The sequence below is a fragment of the Nannospalax galili genome, unplaced genomic scaffold (genome assembly GCF_000622305.1).
Source record: "Nannospalax galili isolate Female #2095 unplaced genomic scaffold, S.galili_v1.0 scaffold64, whole genome shotgun sequence".
In the NCBI taxonomy this organism is placed as follows: Eukaryota; Metazoa; Chordata; class Mammalia; order Rodentia; family Spalacidae; genus Nannospalax; species Nannospalax galili.
The window spans coordinates 1532227-1540843 of NW_008352316.1; the positions used below are offsets into that span (position 1 = coordinate 1532227).

The 8617-nt window shown below is 41.9% G+C and overlaps 1 protein-coding gene across 13 annotated transcripts in view; it reads right to left on the bottom strand.

The window, feature by feature from the left end:
- Kiaa1109 (KIAA1109 ortholog) overlaps positions 1-6540 on the bottom strand; it is a 249263-nt gene extending 242723 nt beyond the window's left edge. For 4 of the 13 annotated variants that reach the window (XM_029554130.1, XM_029554133.1, XM_029554135.1 and 1 more), the window contains exons 1-3: positions 6195-6539; positions 5021-5094; positions 4404-4478 (exon numbers count right to left, since the gene is read on the bottom strand). The gene's annotated coding sequence lies outside the window, so the exon portion shown is untranslated. Of the gene's footprint in view, positions 1-4403; positions 4479-5020; positions 5095-6194 lie in introns of all 13 variants that reach the window. The other 9 variants (XM_029554137.1, XM_029554134.1, XM_029554132.1 and 6 more) reach the window with 6 other exon arrangements.
- Between the last annotated feature and the right edge of the window lie 2077 nt (positions 6541-8617).

An 8617-nucleotide genomic window follows, 5' to 3' on the forward strand; every position in this document is an offset into this window, starting at 1 on the left:
TAAGTTAAATAAATTCTCTTAATCTCCATCACCTCTTTGTACGCCACATAATAAAGGGTTTGTTTGTTCACCATAACCTTTATTTTACTCACAAAACAAATCTGAAAACTGGGTAAGACAACATTGCCAGACATTATAACAGTTAACAACTTTCCAATTGCTGAAATCTGAGTATAAAATATAGAGACAAACAAGACATCCTACAAAAGTAGAAGAGAAAGAAGCCTTAACAATAAACAGTGACAATGGCATGAAAACCTTACATTTTTTCCTTACAGTTCACAAACTGAGTACGGATGTTATCTTATTTCCCAAAGCTCTGAAAAAAATCTGTCAACCAGCAGAAAATTTGGAGGCAGAGCTGGGTCACCCACTCAAGAGACTCTAGAGTAGGCAGGTCTCTGTGAGATCAAAACCAGTCTGGTCTACATAGTGAGTTCCAGGACATCTAGGGCTACAGGGTGGCTGTCTCAAAGATCAAAATAAAAATTTGGAGGCAGGATCACTTTAATGTGAGCTTTTTCTTTCATGGTTTTGTTTTTTTCCAACAAAATTCTTTTTAAATTGTTAAATGAAAGTACTTTAAAAATACCCAGTCTAAAAACAAATGTGTGAGGGCATGAATTTGACATGAAGAAAAAAAGAAGGTCAAGTACATATTTAACCAGGCCTAGTGGCACACTCCTGTAATCTCAGGTCCTCAGGAGGATAAACCTAGAGGATCATGATTTTGGGCCCGGCATGACCTACATGGTGAAACCCATCTCAAAAAATAAATAGGTAAAAATATTCATGTATTTTATAATGGGTTACATATTATAAAACAGTATACATACCTATTCTACACTTATTTTTTAGCATCTTAGAGATGGCAAATGAGCCCACACTGAAGATGGCAAGTCCTCCTACTGATTCTGATGTTAACTGAGGGATATGTTCTGGCATGCCAGCCTCCACATAAAAAGGTAATTTGTCTCTAATCAAATCCAAGAAGAGATGATCCATGCTCAAAAACACCTAGGTTCTTCATTTAAAATCACCATCACCTACTACTGTAGCATCTCAGTTTTTAATCAAAGGAGTAAAGAAAGACTACTGCAGCTAAAAGGCAGGAGACTGCAGAATCTGTTTCAATCATTTTCCCCAATATAGTATTAATGTAAAAAATCTTTAAACCAACAGACGAAAGTCCAATGTTTAAAACATATCTAGAGCAAGAACAAAAGTAAAGGCTAAGGTTTAATAAAAGCCTTTGACAAGAAGGTATTCTAGCATAAAAGAATCGGTTTAAGGCAACAGAGTATCCAGGGGAAGTACAACTATAGCTCAGTGTACTAGTATATCTGGTGCACCAACTGTTTAAGGAAGAGTAACTGGATCTTGATATAAGAACCTACTGCACAATCTTCATGCAGCAAATGATACAACAGAAACAAAACTGGTTATTTCCTCCTCTTCTACCTCCTGAACAGTTCTATCTTAAAAGCTGAAACAGGAAGTAAAACAGGCATCTGCATATGGATTAGAGGAGGACAGGCTTCTCAGTGGCCTAGGGTAGAATGTCAGAACCTGGTAAGAGTAAGTTAAGATTCACTTGTGCCTTGTGCCGAGAAGCTGGTGGAGCACAGGCAGCTCCTCCTTTCAGAATCACAGAAAGATGAGAGAGTACTTGTAGGAAAAAGGCCAGCTGCAGGGCTCTGGAGTCAATGAAGAGAAAGGACAGCACCCACAGCAGAGAAAGAATAGCAAGGATCTATCTGCCTATTACTCCCACTTTTTCCACCTCCCTCAGGTAACATCTGTACTATCCCCCTTTCAGGTTGTTTCTTTTCCTTTACCTCCGTGTATCCTTTGCCTTTACCTGGTTCCTAGTGTTACATCAGAACTTATATATAAGGGATGACTCATGTGTAAGGGATTGGTGCTACAATCCACAAATGAGGGAAAACATGTCACTTGCTTTTCTACGTTTGTGTTATTTCAAAGGACCACAGTCTGGAGGAGCGAGGGAAGTCAAGAAAGGAAGGCAGCAGGAGTCGGGAGGTATTGGGGAGAGGTTGGCGATAATGGGGGCAACTCTGACTAGGAAGGGAGGGAGGAGGGAAGCTAGATGGGAGGAAAAAGAGATGGGTGAATCTCAGGGGGGCTAGGAAACCTAGAGGGAAAAGTGATGCCCTAGAAACCCTATAAGAAATGCACATAAAGTGTCTGAACATTAATGTACATGTATAAACGGAAGCTGCCTGGTAGGAACACAATGCCATATAGAAGAGACCTCCCTTAAAGTAACAGACATGCCATATAGCACTCACCAAAGAAGTGTCTTTTTGCAACAGATGGAGGCTACTGTAGAGTTGCACATCTGGTCAGGAACAAAGAACATACATCTGGGAGATGCCCAGTACTAGGTGACAAAATGTCTATAACCAAGGTACATGGAACATAGCAGAATAAGGGAGAGAGGGCTAATGTACCCCTCAACTCTCACCAGTGAGGCTTCCATGTACATCAGAGTGCAATACACACAGAAGGCCACAACTGTCCAAGTTGTGGAAAATAAGAAACTGTAGAGTGTAGGATGGAACTCCTATATGGAACCTCATCAACCCACAACTCAGGGACCATTGCAAAAGAATAGGTGGAAAGACTGTAAGAGCTGGAGCTGGTTCATGAACGTAAGGATGTGGAGGCTTCCAAGCCACTGGAGGCTTGCTCATGTGAGCCTGTGGCAGCAGTGACATGAAACTCAGAACCCATGTCAGCTCAATTAAACAAGGGCCCAAAGGGGAGGTGAGAAATAGGTGACAGGCCAGCACTAGAATGAGAACTATTTGAGACTGATGGCTGCTGGGTGAGGGAGAGTATGACTTACATATAACCACTGGATGGGCTGACTAGACTCTAGTGGATGCATTTACACTGAAGGAATTTGGGTACAAACACCTGAATGAATAGGACTCAGCACGTATGGCAGAGTGCATAGGGTTTGGTGGGGGATATGGGGCAGCATGGATGGTGAAAGAGGTCTGGATTTAAGTGGGAAATGTATGAAATTTTAAAAGCTCAATTTTTAAAAAATGGGGAAAAAAATAAATAAATAAATAAAAGTAGCAAGGAAAAGCAGTTTAGCTCTGGTTTTCCTAACCAGAGAAGAGTGAGCTGGGTCTGCACAGGAAGGTCACCTGGTACAGTGCTGGTTGAAAATCCAGGAGGCGGCATCAAACCTAAACTGGATAAGAGTGGTTGCCATACATTTCAAAATAAATTAATATAGAGCTAAATAGAGATGTAAATACACACATGTATGTGTACATGTATGCTAACAGAGCTAGAGAGCAGCAACACATCAGCAAAAATTAGCAAAATACTTTGCTTCTATAAACCACTTTCAACTAAGAAATTGGAGCTTCTTGAAAAAATTGGCTAATCCCACCAATAAGGCAGGGAAAGTACAGATGAGTCTTCTCACAGAAAGTAAAGAACTGCCCAAAGAATGATGGGAGTGTGTGTGAAGGACACAGCCAACTTCAGGAGATTTCCAAGGGCAAAATCTGGGTCACTTTAAGATGGGCTCAGTGGCACATGCCTATAAATCCCAGCACTTCAGAGGCTGAGGGAGGAGGATCCAAGTTTAAGGGTAGCCTGGACCACACAGAAAGACTCTAACAAAATAAACAAACAAAAAATCCCCTAAAACTTGAGATAACTTAAAAATAAATGATGGTAATATATTTTAATCTACTTAGTAAGATAGGAATCTATAAGTCCACACCAATATAATCAACTAAATTTTTAAAACTTCATTGTATTTAATGCTGTGTACGTGTATGAGAGAGGAAAAAATGTATTTGTGTGGGCACATGTGCCACAGCACACGTCATGGTCAGAGGACAACTTTGTAGAGTCAGTTCTTTTCTTCTACTGTCACATGTGTTCTGGAGATCTAACTCAGGTCATCAGGCTTGATGGTAAGCACCTACACTCACTGAGCCACCCTGTCAGCCCTCAACTAAATTTTGATGAGTAACAAGATAAGACAGATTACCTCAAAATAATTCCCCCACAAAATGAATGACAAGGGTCACACAAAAAAAAAGACTTTTGAGAAAGCCAACAGTTAACTAAGTGATCAAAGTAAACACCATCAGTAAGAAGATGGCCCAAAACTGTGTACCTGTTCTTAGAAAAACATATCCTCATTTCTGTGACATTCCTGCCAAAGATTCCTATAACTTGAATCTAATCTAGCCTCTCCTCTGAAAGATTATTATAAATAATGATTGGGAGTTTTTTCATATTTGTAACCATACTAATGACAGTTTGTTAATACAGCCATAGTTATCAAATCTATCATTTTAAATGGTATTTTATCAATTATTTAAGAAAAGAACAAGCGAACCTACATGTTACGAAGTATGATCTCTCAATATTTTCATGACTCATCGATTTTCTCATTCATAGTATTCATTTCAAAACTGCTAATCATTAGGAAAGAAATTGTGACAATTAATTTTGTGATATATAAAAGAAAGCATAAAAATATTAAATAGTTACATGTATCATAGAACCACCAACTTATGGAAGTTTCTAATTTACTAGCACTGCTACCATTTGAAAAAGTACCTTTCCAGTGGGTATAGTCAGACAGGTAAAGTATGCTCTAGGCCTCTTCCTAGTGGGTACAGTCAGACAAGTATGCTCTGGTGTTCTGGTGTTCTACTGTACACCACAGGAAGACTATAGACATTGAGAGCATACTGTGTGTTCCTTTTTTTTTCTTTTATTTTTACTTTTTTATGTGTATGAGCATTATGCCTGCACATATGTGAGTCATGTATGTTTCACACAGTGCCCACGGAAGACAGAAGAGTATCAGATCTCCTGAACTGTAGTTTGGGATAGTTTTTAGCCATTATGTGGGTGCTGGGATTCAAACCCAGGTCTTCTGCAAGAGCAGCCCAAGCTCTTAACCCTGAGCACTGGAAATTAGACTTTGAAAATCTTAGGCAAAAATACTTACACTTTTTTATTTTTCAATCTGAAATGTTTATCCTTCCTCTTCAGGCCTTTCTGTAGCATTTCATCTTAACAAACCTGAAAAGAACAGTATTTTAAACCATTTGCAAAAGGTATACTGACCTTGTTATTAGTGCAACCATTTCAAATTAAATGATTTAATCATGAACACACATACCAGGAAACTCGTTTTAATTCAGTATTACATTCACTTGTTTAAGTTTTCAAACAAGAACTCTAAACCTCAAGTAAGACTACAGATAACACTGAACGTTTCAAAACCACTCTACTTCTACTTCGGGAAAGAACATGAGGTCAGGGCTCTGGTGAAGACATACTATCTTTAAGACTTGCAAGTGCAGCCTTGAAAGAGTTTTTCTATCACATTGTTGGGTCTTTGCTAGGAAGAAGAGTGTCTTACTGTTTTTTGTCTATTCTGGGCAAATGGATCGCTGTTTAATGACAATCACCTTGTAAACTCTTAAGGTGCTTAACTGACAGAGTGGCATGTTAAGAGACTTTAAAGGTATGAAACTGTCAGGTCTAAAAAACAACTCTGTGGACAATTTTGAGCCATGGGCTTTAGTCCTCATCTACAAAGTGGGAATATTAAATGAGATGATATATACACACAAAGCACATACCAACCAATCTTACATAAGTTAAATAAATTCATCCATGTTTACATTTGTCTAGTTGTCAGAATAAATCGGTCTCATTGCTACTCAGAACGTGAAAAGGGCAACATGAAACGGGGAGCTGAAACCTACCCTGTTAGTTCAAAAACCCAAGACTTCCTCAGAGGAAATGTGTAAGAATTCTTTCCCTTTAACTGACATCAGTCCTTAAATGTCAACACTAGTGCCAAGGGGGCGAGGGAGGCAATTAACCCCTCCCAGGAAGGAAGATGACCGTTCTGCATCTTCCTTTGGTCAGAGAGGTGTCCACTGAGATGCGCCATTCGGTAGGGTGGTGCGGCCGGGGCTAAGGATTTCCCGCCCGGTCCAGCCCAGAACCCCAGCTCCCCGCCGCGGCCTCGTCCGCGACCTTCGACCCCAGGCCCGACCTCCCCCACGACCTGCGACCCCGGCCCAGGACTCCACAAGCCTCCCGGGCTCGGGGCGCTGCAGCCCTTAGGCCTGCCAGGCGCCGTGACGCAGTGGGGGGACTTCTCTCACCTGACCGCACAGCAGCCCCAAGCCGGGAACCCAGACGTCGCCACACCCTCCACCCACCCCACGGTACCCGAAGGTCCAGTTTGGCCGGTAGACTGGGACGCTCAGGGGCCGGAAGAGGTCGGTCACGACCGAGGAGAGGCTGTCTCCTTCAGCCGCAACGTCCACCGGCAACGTTCTACGTCACGACGCCAGCGCCACAGGGCACGCTACTTTAAGCCCCGCCCGGGGACCCACAGTGTCCCACACTCCTGGGCTGGAGGTGGGGCCTAGACCTAGGGACTGCGTTGGCTGATGGATGCGGGTCTGAGCCGGAGGGCGGGGCTTGGGTCGTGAGGCAGCTGCCCAAGGCCAGCGACCAAACTTGGGCTTGGCCTGGGGGCCAAGGTCATCATGGATTTGAAAAACACTGATAATGGAGATAGAATTTCTCATGAAAGAGAGGAGGCCAACAAAGAAAGGAGTCAGTGGACACACAATAGAAATACAATGAATCAACCAATTATGTTATTATTCTAGTAATGAAAGTGGTTTGTGTTCACCATTTTTTTCATGCAATATATATATTTTATTGACTTTTTGTGCATTTCATACTATACATCTTAATCATATTCAGACCCCCTCCTGCCCTATCTGCACTCACCCATAGCATCCCTGTCAGAGTTCATGCATTCTGTCATATATGTTAAGGCCTATGGAATTAAGCTTGTATCTCCAGGTGTTCCTCAGTCTGAGTTCTTCCACTGGAGCCTGGCCAACCTGTCTAGTGCTGCTCCCTCAAGACCAACTCTTCCCTCATCCAGCGGTGATCAGTTGCCCTTAGTTCTTCAGCTAAGGTTGGGGATTCTTACCAATTTCTCCACTTCTGTGCTGGATTTTGTCTGGTTTGAGTTTGCATGGGTCACCGTAGTTGTAAGTTCATATGAGCAAGTTCCCAGAAGCCTGGAAAACTGTTTTCTTGTGGCCATCCACCACCCCTGGCTCTTACAGTCTTTTCACCCCTTTTCCACAATAGTCCCTGAACCCTAGGTGGCAGAGATTTAATATAGAAGCCTTAGCCAGGGACACAAACTCTGCAATCTCTTATTCTCTATATTTTGGGCAGTTGTGGCTTTCTGTCTTAATCATCCTCTATTGCATGAGGAAATTTCACTGATGAGGGTTGAGAGATGCATTAATACTTTTTCTGCCACCTGTTGCAATATGTTCCCTGAGCCTTGGGTTCCATTATAGCTGTGTCACATAGGGTTGGGGATCTCACAGACACTTACTCTCTGTGTTTGACCACTTGTGGAACTCTGTAATAGTCTCCATCTATTGCAAAAAGAAACTTTTTGGATGAGTGGTGAGAGGTATACTTGTGTTACATAGAATTGTTCTCTGACTGGAAAGCTAGATTGGCAAGCTATAGACAGACGCCTCCTTCCCAAACTTGGTTGCACCTGGTTGCCCAGGATTATAAACTTGTCTGTGGACCTTCAGCAAGAAAAAGAGGGGCAGGGAGAGTCAGTCACCTCTCCCACCCATGCACTCAGCCCTAACTGCATGAGGGGCTAAGAGTATATAAATGAAAAAATTGTCATGCAGCTATTTTGGATGGATTCTGGAAAGCTGATCCACTCTGGGATGGGAGGGGGACCACCCACACTCTTGTAAGTAACCCCTCACCCATTCACCTGTGTGGAAGACCAATAAACTCTTTAGTTCCCCAAACTGTAATTTGGAGAAATTATACCTGGCTTTGTCATATGATGATGGGAGGAGAGGGTTGGATGGCATTTGTACCTCCCAGAAGGAATTTTAGCAACAATTTCTCTGTAAATATAGGGATACATATTTAGCATACAGTAAGAAATTACATTTGTCTAGGGATGAGACATGGGTTTTTCTTTAAGATCTGTGACCTCTCTAGCCATGTGTATTTGGCTATGTTTACAGTACCACAGGAGTTCCCTCTCACTGAGGGGGTTTTAAGTACAAGTAAATAGCTGTTGATTACCCCCAAGATAAAAATGCCACTACTGCACCAATAGAGATAGTTTTTGTTCCAGTCACTGCTGTGGTTATTAGGCTTTACAGCTGGGTTGGGCCGTTGATTGATTTCCTCCTTCAGCAGCTTACATAGTGTCTTCTGATATCATGAGAATTAAAATTCAGGAAGAAGGCCTCCAGGTCAGTTCTATCTCCATTGCTCCAAGTCCTGTGTTCAAAATATGTTCTGTGTTCAATAATAGGGTCCTACCTTCAAGTTTTGAGAGTCAATCAAGGACTATGGTGATATTTTGGGAGTCTCTGAGACTACTCTGAACAACATGGAGGTTTCTCCTATCTGGCACTGTGTTTCTTGTTGTATAGCCTTCAACTATACACATGTAATCATACACATATATTGTATATGTATTTTTCAGTAGACTTTGGAACTAATA